This window comes from Orcinus orca, chromosome 13 (genome assembly GCF_937001465.1).
Source record: "Orcinus orca chromosome 13, mOrcOrc1.1, whole genome shotgun sequence".
In the NCBI taxonomy this organism is placed as follows: Eukaryota; Metazoa; Chordata; class Mammalia; order Artiodactyla; family Delphinidae; genus Orcinus; species Orcinus orca.
This window is the reverse complement of record NC_064571.1, coordinates 71,575,343-71,598,375: the sequence shown is the minus strand read 5'-3', so window position 1 is coordinate 71,598,375 and position 23,033 is coordinate 71,575,343. Positions and strand designations below refer to the sequence as shown.

General features: G+C 37.5%; 2 protein-coding genes and 1 long non-coding RNA gene across 4 annotated transcripts in view; 2 read left to right on the top strand and 1 right to left on the bottom strand.

Moving 5' to 3' along the window:
- The window catches only part of LOC125960758 (uncharacterized), a 45,957-nt gene extending 23,419 nt beyond the window's left edge, over nt 1–22,538 (top strand). The window contains exon 2 of one of the 2 annotated variants that reach the window (XR_007470752.1): nt 12,694–22,538. This is a non-coding gene — a long non-coding RNA (uncharacterized LOC125960758). Of the gene's footprint in view, nt 1–6,114 lie in introns of both variants that reach the window. The other variant, XR_007470751.1, reaches the window with a different exon arrangement.
- The window catches only part of DTNB (dystrobrevin beta), a 608,309-nt gene that overhangs the window by 554,633 nt on the left and 30,643 nt on the right, over nt 1–23,033 (bottom strand). The gene's annotated exons all lie outside the window — the stretch shown is intronic.
- The window catches only part of RAB10 (RAB10, member RAS oncogene family), a 75,276-nt gene that overhangs the window by 24,142 nt on the left and 28,101 nt on the right, over nt 1–23,033 (top strand). The gene's annotated exons all lie outside the window — the stretch shown is intronic.

The window sequence follows — 23,033 nt, the reverse complement described above, 5'->3', positions numbered from 1 at the left end:
TACCATTGTAGGATACTTAGATTCATGAAGTAGTTCTTTAAAGGCTCAAACACTTCTAAAATATGATTGAGGACATGTAACAAATCACATGCTGCCCGTTCATTCATATGTATTATTAACAGCTTGATCACAGGTTTTATAGTTGAGTCACTGTGTGTATTTCTAAGGTTTAACATCTAAAGCTTGTCTTTCAGTTGGTAGAATATTGTAGCCTTTTTATATGCAGTTATTTATTTATTTTAATTTTCTTTAAAATTTATTTATTTATTTTTGGCTGTGTTGGGTCTTTGTTGCTGCGCACAGGCTTTCTCTAGTTGCTTTGAGCAGGGGCTGTTCTTTGTTGTGGTGCGCGTGCTTCTCATTGCGGTGGCTTCTGTTGTTGTGGAGCACAGGCTCTAGGCACGAGGGCTTCAGTAGTTGTAGCACGTGGGCTCAGTAGTTGTGGCTTGCCAGCTCTAGAGCGCAGGCTCAGTAGTTGTGGAGCATGGGCTTAGTTGCTCTGCGGCATGTGGGATCTTCCCAGAGCAGGGCTCAAACCCGTGTCCCCTGCATTGGCAGGCGGATTCTTAACCACTGCACCACCAGGGAAGTCCCTGCAGTTATGAATAATGTGTTCCACAATCATTCCAAGTATATTTTTTGTTGTATAGGTTCTTTTTTTTTTTAAGCTTAGTAGAAATACTGTCTTACCATGACATCTGTACTCCACTGGAATTTGTATCCTCATTATTACTAAGAGAAAAAAATTGTCTTTAATGTTGCATATATTTTTAACTCAATTCACAGTAGCATTCACAGTAATATCAGATGTTTCATCTTCAACAGACTGAACCTACAGAAGCTTTACTCTTATTATTATTTATTTACCCACAACACTTTATAGGGGAGAGGTGTGCCTAGTAAATGGGAGTATGGCAAAACCAATAGTTGCTCAAGTTCTAATTCTCTAGTGTTTTCATGATGAGTCCACTTGTGAAACAAAACTTCTTTAGAATAAAGTCTCCAGTTTTTTACCATGTGCCTTAAAGTGATTTCTATTCCTGTTGCTCACGTAAAGGCTTATTTGGTGTTTTTAGAAAGCACTTGTAATGACCCTGGGACTGACTTTGAAAATACAGTATTTTCAAAATTTAAAAAAGTACACATAACCATTTTGCCATAGTGTTCATATATAACTAACTTCTTAACATGTAGTTTTCAAATTACATTATTCTGTTTTCAGTGCCAAAAGCTTAATTTTCATTCCATAAATTGGACTAAGTAAAACATGCCATTAATGGGATGATGGTTTTTCTGTTTTAAACATGACTATCTGTTTGTCAAGTTATTCTGCTAATGAAGCCAACAGATTAATAATTATTGATTCATTAAAAATTTTTTTGAGTGACAAGAAATTTGGAATTGAAAAAATGAAAAATTAATTTAGAGGAACGGTGGTTTGACCTAAATTAAGTCATGCTTCACAGAATGTTTGTAATGGCATCTTTTGTAGCTGCATGTGTTATTGTCATCTTCAGACACAGTGTTACAGTAACTACTACCTTCTGAATTAAATGCTGATGCTGCGTCAGATTTGTTTCTTCTCGTCAGTATTATCACTTTAAACATAAACTTTTTCTGAGTAAATTGCTGCCTAGAGGGCTTACTGCAAAATATATAGATTGATTTTATATATACTTGTATAATATAAAATTATCGTAGCAAAAACATTTTTACTCTCTGTATACCTTATAAAAGAACATTTCACATACACGTATAATTTTCCATGTTACCCATTTATCCCACTGACTGGTGACCTGATGACTTCTTGCATCTTGTTGAGGCAGCAGCTTCAAACATTCTCTTCCCAGCATCTGTTAAAACCAGAGGGAATTGAGGACTTCGTAGGTGGTCCAGTGGTTAGGACTTGGCACTTTCACTTCCATGGCCCTGGGTTCAATCCCTGGTCTGGGAACTAAGATCCTGTGAGCAGAGCGGTGTGCTACCCCCCTCCCCCCCACAAAAAAACCAAAAACAAAACAGGGAACTGGCTGCCTTTTATTACACTTTGTCAGCTTGCTATGCTGGAAAGGGAAATGTCAGTTATTTTGCATTTGTAAAGGGTTGGGAAAGAGCAACAGGTTATCACTGGTTATCTTTTTAGATGCAACCATGTGTTAGAAAGTGATAACTGTTTACACTGGACATTTGTCTCACATAACTACTTGGTAAGACCTTGGCAGAAGTTAGTACCAATTCAAGGTCTGCCAAACCCTCTCCACATACTTTAACGCAGCTTTGTTAAAAATATGAAATCTGAGACATAGTAAATTTGGACAGGACATTGGGAAACATGACAAATGAAGACTGTTTTGGTCAAACAGACTTAATGATCACCATACTTGCAGCAATTTGGTGGGGGTGATGTGATGCATATCATCAAACAAAAACACCAAACCAGAGTAATCTCTAATTAGATAATTACTATGAATACAAAATATATTGTGAGATCAGAATAAACAGGTTCTTAATCTGTTTCAGGGAATGGGGAGACAGCTCATGGAATTTGGTCCTGAGGAATTGGAATTTATGCTGTTATCTGAGATATTATTAGAAGTTAGGTAGGAGAAAAGAGTGAGGAGAGAAGGAAGAACATTCCAGACAGAGGAAATAGTCAGGAAAAGGTCCTTGGTGAGTAAAGAAGCTTATCTAGTTCAAAGAACGAAAAGGTCTGTGTTGCAGGTATGAGTCAGGTAAGGTGAGCAGAGCAGTAGATGTTGAAGAGGTAGGCGTTGGCCAGATCATCCGGAGCCTGGTAGTCCATGCTAACGATTTGAATTCCAGTGAAGGTCTAAGCAGGTATGTGATGTGGTTAGATTCAGCTTTAAAAGGATGAGTGGCCCAGACAATGTGCAAAATGTATTGGAGTTGGAATTTTCTAGTGAAAGACTTAACAAAGGTGTGTTTAAACTCTTGTTTGTATATTGAGTGATTTAATCTTTAAGGATCATGAGAGAGTATATGTGAATGTGCCTACTGGTGGCTGACAATGAGCCTTTAATTTTTTGGAAATAATCTTTTAGTGCCCAAGTATATGTGACAGAATATTGAGCCGGGGGACAGAATTCTAATCATGGTTAATTTGCTTTGTGAGCTTGAGCAAGTAATTTAATCTCTGAGCCTCTTTCTTTATCTGTAAATTGAGCATGTTAGAGAAATGTGTGTTTAACCTAATTGTGTTAATCGCTTAACTCATATGGGCTGAGTCTTGCTGAGTCATTTTCTCAGACTGACTATGTGGGCAAGGCTTAATAAAGGCCAGTTAAACTTAATGATATCTCATACCTCATCTGTAGAAGTCAGGGGAAAGAAAGAGTCGTTGTGTGTATGTTTTATTTACTGTTTTTTAATAAAAGGGTGTTTTGCAGAGCAGTTAGCATATCAATTCATGCAGATTCGTTGTTGAGGAGAGAGAATACAGTACACTATAGCTAGGGGACAGGACTACTGAGGCAGCTCCTTCTATTTTAAATTTAAGAATTTCTGATTTGCCTTATGCCTATTATGTCTATCATCTCATATATTTTTAAAAAAATTTGAGCTGCTAATACATTCTTAGTGTCTAATGCAGCCTCTTTTTCCCTCTAAACAGCATTGAGATGCTTTGGAATTTTTTTGCCCCCAAAATTGGCTTTAATAGAAGTGGTTTAAATTTTCTGCAGCAGGACCGTGGTTGAAGCTAGTGGTCCTGTCACCAGTAGCAAGAACCTACCTAGTAGCATCAGTAAAACTGCATCTTTGCCTCTGTAAATAAAAAACATAATCCTAACTGTCCCTGGAACTATTGGATTGCAGTGTTCCAGCATTTACAGATTTATGTTTTTCCATAATTTAAACTTTCTGAGGTATATCTTGAAGATATTAATGTATTAGATAGCAAAAAACTTTAAGTGCTCAGATAGCTTTGTTGGTAACAGTCTTGGTGTGGAGCATTGTACTTCATTGCGTGTTAGTCTTAGATTTCTCTTTACTTTTCATTGCCTGTTATATTGAGCCATAATGGACGTGTAAGCTACAAGTATTCAATGAGAGCTCCTTGATTTTTAATGCTTGGGCCCTTGAACTTGAAGCTACGCATCCTTGGCTTTATCACGGAAGTTGGTTTTCTTGGCTTTAAGTTTCTCTTTTTCTGTGTTTGACTTCCTGGCTTTTTCACAGAGTGTAGATGACTTGTTTTTGGCTCTTCTGGGAAGTTCAGAAATTCGAGCTGCTTCAGAAGGATAGGCTAGAGAGCTCAATAAGATATGGTGGGGAAGACTAGATCAAATCATGAAGTTGTGATTTGAGCAAAACAGTATTAAATCTGGTTTTATCTGTTTGTGTGTTTTACCATTTTAAAAAACATTAAGTTTTCACAGTCAATAGAGTGACTGTACATCTTTTTGAACCTCAAGGATTTATTTTTTCCTTTTTGGAATTAATTTTTTTTTTTTTTTTTTTGCTGTACTTGGGCCTCTCACTGTTGTGGCCTCTCCCGTTGCGGAGCACAAGCTCCGGATGCGCAGGCTCAGCGGCCATGGCTCACGGGCCCAGCCGCTCCGCGGCATGTGGGATCTTCCCGGACCGGGGCACGAACCCATGTCCCCTGCATCGGCAGGCGGACTCCCAACCACTGCACCACCAGGGAAGCCCTAATTTTTTATATATATAAATTTATTTATTTAATTTATTTATTTTTGGCTGCGTTGGGTCTTCATTGCTGCACGCGGGCTTTCTTTAGTTGCGGCGAGCAGGGGCTACTCTTTGTTGCAGTGCACAGGCTTCTCATTGCGGTGGCTTCTCTTGTTGCGGAGCATGGGCTCTAGGCTTGTGGGCTTCAGTAGTTGTGGCACACGGGCTTCAGTAGTTGTGGCTCAGGGGCTCTAGAGCGCAGACTCAGTAGTTGTGGCGCACGGGCTTAGTTGCTCTGCAGCATGTGGGATCTTCCCAGACCAAGGCTCGAGCCCATGTCCCCTGCATTGGCAGGTGGATTCTTAATCACTGTGCACCAGGGAAGTCCTCCCTATCTGTTTTTTTTAAAAAAGGAACCAACGAAATACATAATGAAAGCGTCTAACATCGTATGGCATGTAAATTATCAACAGATGTTAGTGTACCTCCATGGTTCTCAAAATTTGGATCTCCACTGACCCCACCTGGGGATCTTTTTTGACAGATAGTCAAAAGTATTTTCATATTAATTCTAAGATGTTATTTGCCATTTTCATCATGGTACAGAAACAATGGTATGTAAAATTGCTGGTCTTAGTGTGAACTAAGACAATGGCACCAAGCTGGCCTAGTTAGTTATTGTATTCTTCACCACCATGGACTCAAACAGGAGAAAACAAAGCTTAATTTCACTTAAAAATGTCCTTGATGAAGCGGAAAGAATTTTCAGTTTTATTAAATCTTGACGCATGAGCACACATCTTTTTTCTGTGACAAAATGGGAAGTAAATGTAAAATACTTCTGCCTCATTCTGTGAGAGTGATGGTTGTCTCAAGGAAAAGCACTTGTGAAATTGTTTAAATTGGCGACCTTTTTTAGGAACTTGATTTATACTTGAAAGAAAACTGGCATCGTATGGTTATTCAAACGAGTATTTGGCAGATACTTTCTCAAATGAATGAAATGATAGTATTTGTTGCCAATGATAAATTCATGCTTTTAAATGAAAATTAGAATTTTGGAAAACTTGGGTCTGCCTCCATGAGCTTGACAGCTTTCCAGTTCTTAGAGATTCTGCTGATGAAGTCCATGGTGATATTAATGAATATGATTTTTTTCATATTGTGTAATGAGATGTGTCAACATTTGGAACTTATGTTCTTAAGCTTAGTGAACTGATGTTTTCCAAAAAATTAATGTTTTATATGTTATAAAATCATGCATGGATAAAAAGATCCACTCAAAGTGTAAAGTAACTGATGGATTTAATGTAATAGAATATGAAAAATTCATTGACATGGTTTTAGGTTCCACATTGCAACAAATCTTTAAGAAAGTACCACTTGTTGAGTTTGGTAGTGTTGAAGAAGAAGAATATCTAGGGTGATCTGAGAAGGCTCTTAAAATATTCTTCCTTTTTCCAGCTACATATCTGCATGCAACTAGACTTTCTTCATATACTTCATATTCTTCATGCATTTCAATCAGAAGAGCATATTGCAACAGACTGAATGCCAAAGTAGATGTGAAAATTGTGGTCTGTTAAGCTGGACTTTAAAGTTACAAAGCTATAAAATCATGCCACTCTTCTCACAGTTTATTTTTGTTTTGGAGGATATAGTTATTTTTCATAAATATGTTATTTATGGGTTTGTTGTTATTTTAAAATATATTAATAAATATTTTAAAATGTTTCTTAGTTTTAATATCTAATGTGGTAAGTATAAATTGATGTAATCCACATAAACAAAAGCTTGTTGGGCTCCTTAGTAATTTTAGAAGTATAAAGGGTTCCTCAGCACAAAAAGTTTGAGTCCTGGTGGTCTACCTCTTTCATTGCTTCTATGTATGGTCCATCCTAGCTCAGTTTATAATCTAGTAGGATAGACTGACACAAAATGAAAAGTCAGATGGTAGGATAATGTATGAAATAATGGTACTGAGGAAAGTCACTTAAAGGGAATCCATTCAAAACAGTAAAAGAAATTTCCTAACAAGTAATGGAAAACAGACAAAAATGTTGGGAAGTTGTTGAGAAATAAAATTAAAACTTATGACACCTAGTTTGTTTTGTCTTGTATTTGACAAAATTTAGATTATAATTTTGATTCCTCGTTACTATTCAGCACTGAGAAAAAGAATCTAACGTTGGAAGTGTTGGCATACTTTATCTGACAAAAGTATATAAATAAAATCCTTGAATCTTTTGACTTTTATAGTATGAACATAAAAATCCATTAAAAACACGTTTAAACAATATGGAATAACAGGAGATTAAAATAGGGCCGAGAGATCCAACAAAGAAGCTATTCTAACTATGGAAAATACATTAAATCCATGGCAGTATCTCAAACTGTTTTATTTTGAAGTGATATTACCTCAGTTCGCCCAAAAAAGTAACACAATAACATACTGTCATTATTACAATTTGTTTAAAAAATAAACATACATAACACCTTCAAAAAAAAAAGTTTAAGAGTCTTATTCATTTCTTCAAGGGACTCTCTTAATCCTTTGCTCATATAATTTTTTAAATATAAATTTATTTATTTAATTTATTTATTTTTGCCTGCGATGGATCTTCGTTGCCGCCCATGGGCTTTCTCTAGTTGCAGTGGCGGGGGCCACTCTTCATTGCGGTGCATGGGCTTCTCATCACGGTGGCTTCTCTTGTTGCAGAGCACAGGCTCTAGGCACGTGGGCTTCAGTAGTTGTGGCACATGGGCTCAGTAGTTGTGGCGCACGGGCTTAGTTGCTCCGCGGCATGTGGGATCTTCCTGGACCAAGGCTTGAACCCGTGTCGCCTGCATTGGCAGGTGGATTCATTACCACTGCGCCACCAGGGAAGTCCCTGTTCATGTAATTTTAATTTTAGGCCCACTTGTGCTGCCATCCTTATCTATTTCTGTTTATATGTTAACTATCCACTCCTTTGTTTGTCAGTGACTTATTTCTTCCCTATCATTTTTCAGTGCATCTTTTACTGGATTTCCAGTCTCTCTTTATAATTAAGTTTACACTATATTATTAGAACATCTGGTAAGAGACATACCAACGATGTCTATGTGATGGCTGAGGGATAGATGCTAGTAAGTTGTGTATTTATTAGTATTTTCATGGTGTTATAACTTCAGCTTCTTTTTACAGCCTTGTGACTTGGAATCTATCAGTAGATAAGGAAGACTTCCGTGGGCATGCATGGAATCACACGTTTCAGGAAATGTAAAGAGCAAATGAGGGTACTCCTTTCAGGAAGTTTGGAATTAATGCTTTCTATATTGTTATTACAATTGTTAATTTCTGTTTGATTTAGAAATAGTTAATTTTAACAGTGTATTAGTAGAATGTTTTTAGCAGTCTAGGAACCCTCAAATAGAAAAACAATTCCTTATTCTGTGTTTGCAGTGAAAGAGAACCAAGGTAACCAATTAATGGGAGGTTGATATAAACCAATATGAGTTAGAAATGGCCTTGAACTTCTTAGATTTGTGCCTATCATCATCATTCTGTAGCACAAAGAGTAGAAGAAGAAAGAGCAGTTGATGAAAGTTATGGAATGGAGAGATTAAGAGTTGAGTGACTGAATGAATTGGATTTTTAAACTAATTGCAGAGGCTATAAACTGGAATACTTTCTTTGCTCTGCTCTGTAGTAATCTTTTGGTAGTATAATAGTAGACAACTTTGTACTGGAGACAGAAAACTAGCTTTGGTAACAATAAATTTTTTTAATAGGCAAATGACTTCATATCTTGGCCTTCATTTCCTGTCTGTAATAAAAGTGATACGATCTAACACTTAGGCTAACCAAGGTGCTGGGAACTGTACTAGGGTTTATATGGATTGTCTTTGTGGTTCCTGTATTAGCATGGTCTGAGAGATGGTTTGTGCTGTCCTACATACAGAGAAATAGCAGTGTACCAGCAGTAGTGCCTCTGTGAGAGAATAAAGCAACATTTCTTTAAGAGATTTGGAGGAAAGTGACTTAACTGATATGCAAAATAACTTATACACTACTTTGAGGCTTCAAAGGGGAGCAGTAAAGTGAAAGGCTGTATAGCAGTGGTAGTGTTACATTGATTGGATCTTGAGGACTCTTAAATCTTTCCACCTTTTCTTTGTCATCTGTCACCTCTGGAAACAACATAAGATTGGTCCTATAAAGGAGGGAGAGCCATTGGTCTGATTTCTTGCACAGGCATTCTGTAAGTTACAGATTTTATTTTTCAAGGTAAAAAACGGAAGCGGTGGCATTCATAGTTAAGAGCGTGGACTTTGGAGTCAAACTGACGAGTTAAAAAGCCAGTCTTAGCCATGTGTAAATTAGCCTTGGGTAAATTACTTACCTTCCTTGTGCCTTAGTTTTTCTCATCCACAAAACCCTAAGAGCTACTATGAGGATTAAATGAGTCAATGGGTGTAAAGTGCTTGTGTCTGGCACATAGTAAGCAGTATATAAATGTTAGATAAAACAAAAGTAGTAACAAAAGCCAGGGACCTCTGGGAGGAATAAGAAGTTGGGGCCCATATTTGTTGTGAGTGGAAACTGAGCTTAATTTGGAGGTCTTGAAGAGGCATGCCTGGTTCTAAATTTTGAAGCAGATACATGCAGCAACGTGAGAGTACAGGCTTCCTAGACAGTAGAAGAAAAAAGATGCCAAGATGAGATAATTGAAAGTGGAATATTGCTAAGGAATTAGAGAACATTATGCTTAAATTTTATTAGTACATCCCCTTTCCCCACATCAAACATTCTTAACAAGCCATGCCTCCTAAATTCTTAAGTGCCAAAAGTAGAACTATCCTTTATTTTCCAGTAGGGAAAACAGTCCTCATCCCCTCCATTAAGTCATTTATTGCCTGATGCCATTTGAAGATCCTTCCCGTCCACCTCCTCCCGGCTCTCTGTTGGAATTGAAATGGTTTTGTGCTTTGGCTGGCAGTGTCCTGAGTGGATCAGCACAGATTTAACTTGTTTAAGCAGATGTTTTTGTCTCTCTGATAAATAAGCTAGAGAAGAGGGTTGCTTGAAAGGTTTTTTTGTTTTTGTTTCTTAAGACTAAAAAAAGGAGGACTTCCCTGGTGACGCAGTGGTTAAGAATCCGCCTGCCAATGCAGGGGACATGGGTTCGAGCCCTGCTCTGGGAAGATCCCACATGCTGCGGAGCAGCTAAGCCCATGCGCCACAACTACTGAGCCTGTGCGCCTAGAGCCCGTGCTCCGCAACAAGAGGAGCTATTGCAACAAGAGAAGCTACCGCAATAAGAAGCCTGAGCACCGCAAGGAAGAGTAGTCCCTGCTCGCCGCAACTAGAGAAAGCTCGCGCGCAACAGCAAAGACCCAATGCAGCCAAAAATAAATCCATTAAAAAAAAAAAAAGACTAAAAACGAAAAACATTAAATAAAACCTCATCTGAAATCTAAAGGGGAGGAGGACTTAAAGATTTGGGGAAGTCAAGTGGATTAGCAGGAATTTAAAGTGGCTATGTTTTATCTAATACAGAATAAACAAATGCCATTGCAAAGTATTATTCTGATGTAAAAATTTCGTGGCTAAATAGCAAGTTGTCATATTACTTAGAGAGTAATAAGCATTATGCATTAATAAGTTTGAAACAGTTGATCAACAAGTCCTAGATTCTGGCGATTCGGTGGCCTTTAGAGATAGTATATGAACTCATTTTAATGATTTAGAAAACCTTTTAATACTTGAAAAGTTGCAAATATCCGTAAAAGGGGAAGGAAGATAGAAAGCAACAAAGGGTTAGAAGGTGAGTGAGCAAGTTCTGGAAAAATTGAGAACAATGTTGCTGATTTGAGATGCTGCTTGGAATACAGTTTGGTCTGGATCAAGGAGGTATCAGGAGAATAAGATAAGGGCAGGCCAAAAAGAAGATAGACAGTTTGACTCACTAACGGCAAAGCGTTAAGACTGGGAGAAGGCTGAAATTGGGTAGCTAGAGTAATGTTCAGAACCAATGTAATAGCTTCATTGAGGGCTTTTTATGTGCCATCCTAGACTTTTTACACATTAATTCTCATGTAATCCTCGCAGCATACTGGTGATAGAAATTTTAATTCCTGTTGTGGATGAGGGAAACAGGTCTAGAGAGGTTAAAGTTTCACCCAGTGCAACACAGCTAGTACCTGGCAGAGTCAGAGGGCATGTTTGTCTGTATCCTCTTAATCACGGTGGTCCATACTGCCTTTCTTAATTCCTAAAGTTAATTCACTGTCAGCCCTAACCTTATATTTGCTTATTGATGTGTAGTGTATAACCTAACAGATCATCAGTATGATTGGAGTAGTTTTGGAGGGATCATGATAGTTATTTGAGGCAGAGTTACTCTTGATGCTGTGGTACCAAATAAGAACATATGAAGATACCGCCATGTTCTAGAGAACACTAGCTTCTGGAAGGTGCCTCCAAAGTTTTGAGTAGTGGAAGTAGCAACAAAAGCAGCTAATGGTGTTTTATCACAGAATCTACTTGCTCAGTTCTTTGACATGAAAAAAGTTTCTCTTTCCTTTTTAGAAAAGTGTTAAAGAGCATTATAAAAGAAGCTCAGGAATAAAGGAATGGAGGAAGTTCATTAGGGACTCAAGGAGTTAACTACACATGCCAAATTTAAAACTACCTCTGGAAATGTGTGACTCCAATGAAACAAATCTTATGACTTCTGTGAAACAGAGCAAAGCTTATTACTTTCTACTACACTAATTTTGAATTCAAAATAATTAAGACATAGTAAGTGGGTTGTGTTTTTTACTTTTTCAGAGCATTTGGGTTTTCAGAAATTGTGTGAGATGTACGTGTGAATTGGTTATATTTTTTTCATTTTTACCAAATTTGGTAGGTGGTAAAATGGAAATTCTAAGTAAATATTTAAAATGCCACATGGGTATTATGAATATAGATATTAAAGGAAACTTTAAATTTTCAAATAGGAAAACTTACTCTGGCAGGTCGAGAAAAGGCATCACATCTTTTGTGCATAGAGAAACATGTTAATTTTCTGTTTTTGTGGTATTGCTTCTCTTGCTTTTATATTACTGTCTATTAACTGATGTGGAATTTGTCAGATTTCCCAGCTGTCTTTTCCAACTATATTACTTGTGAGAATCCTAATGACTTTATGAATTAGAGGAGTGTCTCTAAAATTAGTGCATAACAAATAAGACTTTCTTCATCCTGACTTACAGATACAGCAGTTCTTGGGCTTTATTATATATTACCGTGTGATGTCAGCTTCTTTGGTTTACTTGGATGAAATTATTTTTTGTTAGAATGACTTTTGTTGGCATTTGTAATGTAATTTTAAGGTAATATAATGTACAGATACTTTAGCTACTTTGGTTTTTAAAAGTCTGTGAATGAGATATAAGAGCAATATGCAGAAATGAAATGTATTTATATACACTGGCAGTGAGACATCCAAACATGAATTTAAGACAATAATTCCATTTACAGTGACATCAAAGAGACCAGCATTTGGGAATAAATTTGACAAAAGAACTGCAACACTTGCACACTGAAAACACTGTTGAAAGAGCTTAAAGAAGATCTAAGTAAATGGAAAGATTACCCCACTGCTCATGGACTGGAAGACAATATTAAGATGGCAGTACTACCCAAATTGACCTACACAGTCAGTGCAATTCCTATCAAAATCCTAGCTAGATTGTTTGCAGAAGTTGACAGGTGGCCCCTAAGAGTCATGTGGAAATAGCCAAAATTACCTTGAAAAGAAGTACAAAGTTGGAAGACACACTACCTGATTTCAAAACTTAAAGCAAAGCTACAGTAATCAAGGCAGTGTGGTACTAGTGTAAAGACAGACATACAGATCAGTGGACTAGAGTGGAGAGTTCAGAAATAAACCCTTAATATTCTGGTCAATTGATTTTTGTTAATTAGATATTAAGTACCCCAAAGTACTGTCCTTTCCCATTCACCCTTCTGTCTCTACCCTCTCAATTTTCTTCCATTACTTAAATCAACAGGTGTTTATTGTGAGCACATAGGACTAGGGTGACTTCTGAGGTGATTTATTCACATACATCTGGCCTGACAGAGCTGGCATGTACTCTAAGGACTTGTATCCTAGAAGAATGCCAGCTTTTAACAGCGGTTAGAGAAGAATGGTGAGTAAGTATGTATATGAAATATATATATTTATAATTCAGTATCAGTGTTGCTCTTGCTGGTGGCTAGATTTGGGATAGTAAAAGAAAATAATTCACCTTTTAATAATTATATAATGAAAAAAGCTAATTACGAAATCGGGTACAAAGTCCAGATGACTTTGGCTTTGTTTCTTCACTCTGTAGTGTCAGACTGCCAGTATATCATCATGAAGATACGTGAGAAATATTATCTGTCACAGGTGGAGAAAGAATAATAGCTGGATTGTTTCTGAACTTCGTAATAAACTTAAAAAAAAAGCGTCTCATTTGATTTAAAAAAAAAAAACTTCCTTGGCTCAAATACTTTAATTTCACACTTAGCAAGTTTTCAGTAAATAAAAATTGGCCCTAAAACCTGGAAAGAATGATAGTGTAGTGTACCAATACTATAAGTTACAGCCCTCTGGAACAATAGAAGGTGGGGGGACTGGGGCAGAGGCTATGAACTCCCTGAAATTCTACTTACAAATTTTGTATGTATGCACATTGGTGTGAGGGCATGTGCAAAGGATCCATGATTTTCATTAGGTTCTCAAATGATTTGGAACATATCCCAGGAAAGATTAAGGATTGCTTAAACCTTTAAAAGACAATAAAGCTGTTGAGAACTTTTACTTCTGGACATTACAGAGTAATTTACTGGTACCAGATTAGCCCTCTGGCCATAAATAAGGAGGAACTTGGACAAAACACATACAACAGGCAGGGCAGGACTGCATTCCCTGAGAGAAGGAAAATAAAATTCAGCCCTGCGAATCTCACAGGCTTTCTTTCTGAAACTAGATTCCAGTTAGAATCTAAGTTAATTAGAATCTAAGCAGGGTGAGGCAGTCTTGTTGGGCCAAGGAGGTACAAGTCAGAGAATAGACTTGAGAGGCTGGAATTTGCAGGGGTGATTACCATAGAAGATGGGGTTACACAGACAGTGAAATCCAGAAATCTGCAGAGGAGCTCCTTTGACTCTTTGGCTGGATACTAAGCTGGGTGGAGCTCCATAGGCTGGGCAAAGAACAACTAACTATTAGAGGAAGAACAACTACCAGAGACTTGGTAGAAGTATTGGGACTTAACGTTGGGTTGTGAGGCATTTCTAGTTTTGACCAGCCAGAATGGAGAGACCTTGTGGAATATCAGAACCATTTGGGAGAGTCCCCAGATACGGTACTCCTTAGGAGTAGGGCCAAAGTAACTTTAGAAAAGGGGCTACTCAAGTCCCACCTTAAAACTGTGCTGAAAAATAGGCCTCAAAAGGATTAAGCTGATTCTCAACTAATTTAGCTGCCCACCTGAACAAAACTCAACATGTAAGAAACCCATGGAAGCATTTAAAGGAAGCATGAACGTGAGAGAAATGTAAGATGTAAAAAAGACCTATTAGAACTCCTAGAACTGAAAAACACAATATTTGAAATGAAAAATTCAGCTGATGGGCTTAACAGCAGATTAAAAGAAGAAAAGACACTGCAGAAGAAAAGATCAGTGTAAGGTAATAGAAACTGTGCAAAATGAAACACAGGGGGGAAAAGTCTGGGGAAAAAAAGGAGAGAGCCTCAGTGATGTGTGGGACATTATCAAGCAGTCTCATGCATGTGCATTTGGACTCTAGGACGGCAGGTGGGGGTCCTGTGGTTGCAGAAGAAGTATTTGAAGAAATAATGGCTGAAAATTTTCCAAGTAATGACGAGAACTGTAATCCCATAGACTTTATGAACCTAGGTAGGATGAACATAGAGAAAATCACACTGAGACACGTGCTAACCCAGTGGCTAAAAACCAGTTACAAGGAGAAATCTTAGAGAAGCCAGAGGGAAAAAAGACCACATTACATATACAGAGGGACAAAGATAAGAACAGCTGTTGACTTTTTATGAAACAATATGAGCCAACAAATGAGCAAATAACCACACTGAGGAAGAAGAAAAGAATAATCAAAATACCTTTAGAAAACAGTATTTGATTAGCTATTGTAAGACTAAAGGTAAAAAGGACTGTAAACATGCATTTTGGTGATTCTGATTTCTCACAAGGGTGGTATGGGTTAGCAAGTTGGAAACTATATACTAGGAATGAACACATAAGTAAATATATTTTAGATAATGAGAGCCAGGTTTCTACTATTAAAGAGGTTAAGGAAAGGAAGAAGACTAGAAGGAACTCTGTGATGTTGAATTGGAATCAGAATTATCAGTATGAACTCATGGTTTTATATATTATACATGCAGGTGGTTGTGGAAATACAGGTGTGTGTATATGCATGGATTAGTGTACATAAATATATTTTCTCACTCTGTCCTCTGGGAATGCCTAGAAGAAGCAGTGAGCATGCCTAGTGCCCAGATCTTGGACTCTACATTCAGTTTTTCAACAAAAGGAACCAGGACTCTTAAAAAGAACTGACTGCTTCCAGAACTGGGATATATGGGAGCATCTTTGGTGCCAGAAAATGAAGAAGTGCTCAGAAAAGGATGGGATATGTCAAAAGTATGTAAGAACCGGGCTTCCCTGGTGGTTCAGTGGTTAAGAATCTGCCTGCCAATGCAGGGGACACAGGTTCGAGCCCTGGTCTGGGACGATCCCACATGCAGCGGAGCAGCTAAGCCTGTGCGCCACAGCTACTGAGCCTGTGCTCTAGAGCCCGTGCGCCACAACTATTGAGCCTGCGCTCTAGAGCCCTTGAGCCAGAACTATTGAGCCCGTGGGCCACAACTACTGAAGTCCACGTGCCTAGAGCCATGCTCCACAACAAGAGAAGCCACCGCAATGAGAAGCCTGCACACCGCAATGAGGAGTAGCCCCCACTCGCTGCAACTAGAGAAAGCCTGCGTGCAGCAACGAAGACCCAACACAGCCAAAAATTAATTAATTAATTAAAAAAAGTATGTAAGAACCAACCTGAAAGAGCTTCTAATGTCCAAAGCTGTAATGAAATAATTATAATATTGCATTACTACCAATAGAATAAAATAGCCATTAGTCCATATTGGTATGTATAAAACAAACAGATAGGTTGGTGGGTAGAAGGGACAAATCATAAATGAAGAATTCCAATTAATAAGTGTAAAACCGTGACTGAAACAAAATCACCGTTACGCAAATACTGCAGTAATAGTTGTCACAGGCAGTCCAGTGATGGAAGGTAAAATCACTGGGTGGAGGTACGATGAGAAACGTTTGCATAGTCTCAAGGTATTTTCTCTTAGAAATTATTGATTACAAAGGGAAAAACAGCAAATTTACAGCGGAGAGAAGCTCTGTAGATACCACCTTAACTAAGTTATTAAGGTTAATATCATAGAAAGAAGACATCCACAATATATACTTGGTATAATGAACCAAGAAAGGCAAAACATTACATCTGTGGTGTTTTGTGGTATTCTTATCAAAAAATGCAAAATCTTACTCTAATTATGAGAAGGCAGCAGACAAACCCAAATTGAGGGAGAATTCTACAAAATACCTGAGCAGTATTCTTCGAAAGTATCAAGGTCATGAAAGACAAGAAAAGACTGAGTAACTGTCACAGATTGGAGGAGACTAGAGATGTATGACAGCTAAATACAAAGTGGGAATCTGGATTGGATTCTGGAATACAGTGACATTAGTAAAAAAAAACAAAAAACAAAAACTGGTGGATTAGTTCTGTAGTTTGCATTGTACCAGTGTTACTTTCTTATTTCTGATAAATGTACTATGGTTATGTAAGTGTTAACATTAGGAGAAGCTTAGATGAAAGGTATATGTGAACTCTGAGCTATTTTTTGCAACTTTTTTGTAAAATAATTTCAAAATAAAAAATTTCTTAAATCTACAGTTCTCCCCACATTGGGGAGTTGGAGAAAGAAACAATGCAAGCCAGAAGACAGTGAAATTACATATTGAAAGTTCTGAAAGGAAAAAACTTATCAAGTTAGAATTTAATCCTAACAAAAATATCTTTCAAAAATGAAGTCAAAATAAAGACATTTTCCATACAAAAGCTGAGAGAATTTCTTGCCGGCAGTCTTGCACTATTACAAATGTTAAAGGAAGTTTTTCAGGCTGAAGAAAATCATGCCAGATGGAAACTCAGATCTGCACAAAGGAATGAAGAGATTAAGAAATGGTAAATATGTGGGGAAATATAAAACACTTTTTTCTCATTTTAGTTTATTTCAAAGACAATTGACTATTTAAAGCAAAGATTTCTATGTTTTATAGGATTCATAATATTTAGAAAACGTAGAAGTGTAACATGTAGAAGAAAAAAGATTTTTTAAATAGCCCAGTAATAGGAGAAAATGGAAGTATACTGCTATAAGTGTCTTATATTAATACCAGAAGTGGTATAATACTGTTTGAAGGTAGACTGTCCTAAGTTAAAAATGTATATTATAAATGCTAGTGCAACCACTTAAAAAAAATTAGGGATATCTAATAAGCTATTAATCATAAAAAAGCTCAAATGACTATTAATATTTGACAAAACAGATTTCAGAGTGAGGGATAAATACAGACTTTACAGTAATACAGACTTTTCAGAACAATAAAGTTGTCAATTTATCATATTTATATACCTAATAGTTTCAAAATACCTGAAGCAAAACCTGACAGAATTGGAAGGAGAAATAGACAATGTACAATTACATAGCTGGATGTTTCAACATTCCTCTTTAGTAATTGATTAAGTAGACATATATTAAAGAAATTGAGGGACTTACCTGGCGGTCCAGTGGTTAAGACTCAGCGCTTTCACTGCAGGGGACACGGGTTTGATCTCTGGTCCAGGAACTAAGAACCCACATACTGTGCAGTGTGGCCAAAAAATTTAAAAAAAATTAAAATAGTAAAGAAATAAAAAGAAACTGAATCTTAGTTTAAAATTCTCTGAAAGAAGCCTCAAGGCCCAGGTGGCTTCACTGGTGCATTTTTTTTTTTTTTGCGGTACGTGGGCCTCTCACTGTTGTGGCCTCTCCCGTTGCGGAGCACAGGCTCCGGACGCGCAGGCTCAGCGGCCATGGCTCACGGGCCCAGCCGCTCCACGGCATGTGGGATCTTCCCGGACCGGGGCACGAACCCGTGTCCCCTGCATCGGCAGGCAGACTCTCAACCACTGTGCCACCACTGATGCATTTTATCTAATGTTTAAGGGAGAAAATACCAATCTTAAACTACTTCAATAAATATAGGAGGAGGGCACACTTCCAAATCATTTATGGGACCAGCTTTATCTTGGATACTAAAACCATATAAAGATAAGACCTATTCCAAATGATCATTGACATGTCTTTCATGAACATGTATATAAGAACTCTTATCTAACTTGCAAATCAATTCCAGGAACTTATAAAATGAATAATATGTCACAACCAAGTGAGATTTATTTCAGGAATCCAATGTTGACTTCACATTCAAAATCAATTTTAATTATCCACCTTACTGGAATAAAGAAGAAAAATCATGAACATCTTTAATACGTATAGAAAACCCTTTGACAAAATGCAACCTCATTTTGCATCATGATACCTCACCAAACTAGGAATAGGACATTTCCTCAACCAACTAAATGATGTACAGTTAACACAATACTTTAATGGTGAAACTTTCAGTCTAAGCTTTCTCTTTTGAGGATCAAGTACAAAACAACAATGTATTAGAGGTCCTAACTAGTACAATAAGGCAAGGGAAAGAAGCAAGTCATAGAGGTTGAAAAGGAAGATGATATGGAAGTGCCTTTATACAGACTACCTGATTATATACATTGAAATTCTAAGCCACCATCACCCCCCCCAAAAAAAAAGAGCAACTGTAATTAATAAGTGAATGTAGCAAGGTTGCAGGATACAAGGTCAATACAAAAATAAATTGTATTCTATATTTAGCAAAAAAAAAAACAATTGGAAAATAAAACTTGAAATTACCATTTACGGTATTATCCACAAAATGAAGTAGGGATAAATTTAACAAAATATGTGCAAGACCTAGGCACTGAAAACTACAAAATACTGTTGAGAGAACTTAAAGAAGACCCAAATAAACAGAGATCATGTTCATGTTCATGTTCATGGATAATGAACCATGTTCATCTACCATGTTCATGGATCAGAAGACTCGTTATCACTGTACCCAAACTCCTACTTATCTTTCCTGAACATGCCAAGCATATTTCTACCTCAGACCCTACGCACTTATTGTTTCCTCTGCCTGAAACACTCTCCTCACGTATTTTATTTTTTTTTGTCTTCTCTCCCTGGAATGTAAATCCCGTCAACAGAGGATTTTGTCTGCTTCATTTAGTGTCAAGTATATAGTAAGTGTGGTTTATTCTTCTGTAACACACATTACTATAATGTGAAATAGCTTGTAGATAATACATATATAGACATATATATTACATTGCACTAGAAATGCTTGTGTTATCTCATTATTACATCTTAGGATGTAGTTGGAAGAGTTGAAGTTAGCTTTGGTTTTGTCAGTGATTTCTCAGTTCCCAGGAACTTATCCTGTCTCATACATTTCAAAAATTAAAATCAGTAGTTAATGGCATGCAGCAAAAGAAAAAAACAGATCATTTAATTGGACTTCATCAAAATTAAAAACTTTGATGTATCAAAGGTAATTAAGAAAGTGAAGACAGCCTATAGAATGGAGGAAATATTTGCAAACCATATTTGTGATATGACTCTGTTTTCCAGAAGATATAAAGAACTCTTACAACTCAACAACAAAAAGATAACTTGATTTAAAAATGGGCAAAGGGGGCTTCCCTGGTGGCGTAGTGGTTGAGAGTCCACCTGCCAATGCAGGGGACACGGGTTTGTGCCCCGGTCTGGGAAGATCCCACATGCCGCGAAGCGGCTGGGCCCGTGGGCCATGGCTGCTGAGCCTGCGCGTCCGGAGCCTGTGCTCCACAATGGGAGAGGCCACAACAGTGAGAGGCCCGCATACCGCAAAAAAAAAAAAAAAAAGGGCAAAGGACTTGAATAGACATTTCTCCAGAGAAGGTATACAAATGGTCAACAAGCACATGAACTGATGTTTAGTATCAGTAGTCATTAGGGAAATGCGAATCAAAACTACAGTGAGGCACCACTTCATATGCACCCCCTAGAATGACTTATAAAAAGGAAAATAATAAGCATTGGTTAGGATGTGTAGAAAAATTGAACCCTCATACATTGCTAGTGGAAATGTAAATGGTGCAGCTGCTGTGGAAAACAGTGGTTCCTCAAAAAGTTAAACAAAATTACCATATGACCCAGCAATTCCACTTCTTGTATATACCCCAAAGAATTAAAAACAGGTACTCATATAAACACATATACATGCATATTCATAGCAACACTTTACCAAGGCCAAAAGGTGAAAACAGCCGAAATGTCCGTCGACAGATGAGTGGATAAGCAGATAATGGTGTATATACATATGATGGAATATTATTCAGTCATAAAATGGAATGAGGTACTGACCGCTACATGCTACAACGTGGATGGACCTTGAAAACATTATGCTAGGTGAAAGAAGCCAGCCACAAAAGGTCACATGTTACATGCTTTCATTTATATGAAGTATCCAAAATAGGTAAATCTACAGAGACAGAATGCAGACTGGTGGTTTCCAGGGGAGTGGTGGGAGGGGAAATGGAAAGCCACTGACTAATGGGTATGGAGTTTCCTTTTGAGATGATGAAAATGTTTTGGAACTGGATAGAGGTGCTGGTTGTACAATATTGCGAATATCCTGAATTGTTCACTTTAAAATGGTAAGTTTTATGTGAATTTTACCTCAGTAGAAAATAGGCTAAGAGCATGTATGGTCTGCAATCAAACAGACATGAAATTGAGTCCTGGTTTTTGCCGCCTATTAATTCTGTGACCTTAAGTAAATTACTGTATATTTTGTCTTCTATAAAATAGGCATATTAGGGGAATTCCCTGGCGATCCAGTGGTTAGGCCTTGGCACTCTCATTGCCGGGGCCTGGGTGTGATCCTTGATCTGACTAAGATCCTGCAAGCTGTGTGGCACGGCCAAAGTAAAATAAAATAGGCATATTAGTACTTTCTCAGAGGATTTTTGTTAATATTAAATGAGATAGTATATGTGAAATGCTTACAATATTTAATTATCCAGTGAATATTAGTGTTAATTGATTTTTCTTTTGCTGCTGCTATTGGTTTTTATTTCACTCATCATTTGTAGAATAGAAATAATAGTATGGACTAGGATTGTTCTGATGACTTAATGAGTTATCTATGCAAAGGGCTTAAAACAGTACCTGGCACATTGTAAATTCTCAAAGTGTTTACTAAGCTATTACTATTAAATGAAAGGATCTTTAGAGGGAACTTTTTTGCATTCTCCATTTTCACATCCATATGGAGATGTCCATTATGGAAAATGGCCTTTTCAAAATTTGTGCTGTTAATGACAGAGCTAGGACTAGGTCTTTTAAATTTCAGACTAAGCTACATTCAAAGGATTGTAGGTATGCGATTCCTATTTCCTCTCCTGGTGTGGTGAAAACACTTGATTTTCACCTGTTAAAAACCACAGATATAGATCATTTAGCTATATGTTGTTGAACTTCGGTTTTCTGGAGTTTATTATATAGGTTGTTTCTGCCTGCATTAATTACTATTGATGTGTCATCAGAAGCCAAGTTTTGGAAAACTGATATTTATAATGACTAGAAGTTGCAGTTACTTTTCTTGCCACTGGATGGTGCCACATCATTAAGGCAAATGTTTTGCCTGATATTGTTTCTCACTTTCCTGAGCAACTGAAAATTGATAAACGAATTAGACTGTGGTAAATTGAAATACTTGTTTGAACTGGGTCCCAGGAATCTGTAAAAAGTGGGGATTTCCTCTAGTATATTTTTACGTAAGCAAAAGCTGGAAAAGAATCGCTGGTTGGATCAAACCCTATGATTTTGCTCTAGTCTGTGGTAATTTAACAAATGATAGTGTTGCAGGAGAATCTGATTCTTCCTGGCAGAATCTTAAAGGGTGATAGGTTTTCCTAGCTTCTCTTGGCAGCTGAGTTATTGATTTTGCCCGAATCTTTAACTTGTATCAAAAAGTTTTCTAGGGCTTCCCTGATGGCGCAGTGGTTGAGAGTCCACCTGCCGATGCAGGGGACACGGGTTCATGCCCCGGTCCGGGAAGATCCCACATGCCGCGGAGCGGCTGGGCCCGTGAGCCATGGCCGCTGAGCCTGCACGTACGGAGCCTGTGCTCCGCAACGGGTATTAAAAAAAAACAAAAAACAACTTTTCTACTCTATCTTAAATATAGGTTTTTCCAACCTATGTTTGAGGGTGTGGAAAGTGCGTGCTGGAGTGACTAAGGTATTTACTTGGGAAAAGTGCACAGTTGTAAAAGTTGTTTTTGAGAGTGACTATAGAAAAAAGGCTGGAAGGAATGAGACTGTAGGGGTGGCTTGGGGCCATGCTAGAAGTTAGGTGATCAAGTCGGAGTGTTTGTGTAGTGGAGAGAACATTTGTAAACATACCTCCTCCTCTATTAACCTAATTTTTGTTTCTATTAATGTAATAGCTACAGAGTTTTAGAAGTTAGTACTTTAAGGCCTATGACAACAGCAGCAGCAACAATAAATCCTTGCCCCATGCTCACTTGTGTGTTACCTTTCCCAAACATTTTTTGGCCTTTACTTCTGATATTCAACCCCATATTCCCTAGTCATATGTATTTAACTTTTAAAAAGACTAATTTGAGAAATTTCCTCTTGTTGTTATGGAAGATGAGAATTGGAATACTCTTAATACCATGAGGCATTCTTGGTTCCTCTCCCTTCATCTTCTCAAATAGTTATAACACGTTTTGTTAACTGCTAAACCAAGTAGTGTACTATAATTGCATTTCCTTTCTTGGACAGTTTTCTGTTTTTACTGGGTTTACAGTCCCTTCATTGTTACATATGCTTAGATTTCAAGGCACTATTCATACTTTATCCCAAACTCTACAACAGAATTGCCAGACCTTCTGAACTCTTCTTTTCATTTAAATTCCGTTAATACCATTTCATCCCCTCCTTCTCTTAGGAGGCATACCTCTTGGCACTTTCTCTGCATTTTAGCATTTTATTCTGTCCTGTTGTTTTCTTTCCTCATTCTCTCCTGAACTGGTTGCTTCTCTAGGCCAGTTTGAACTGCCCT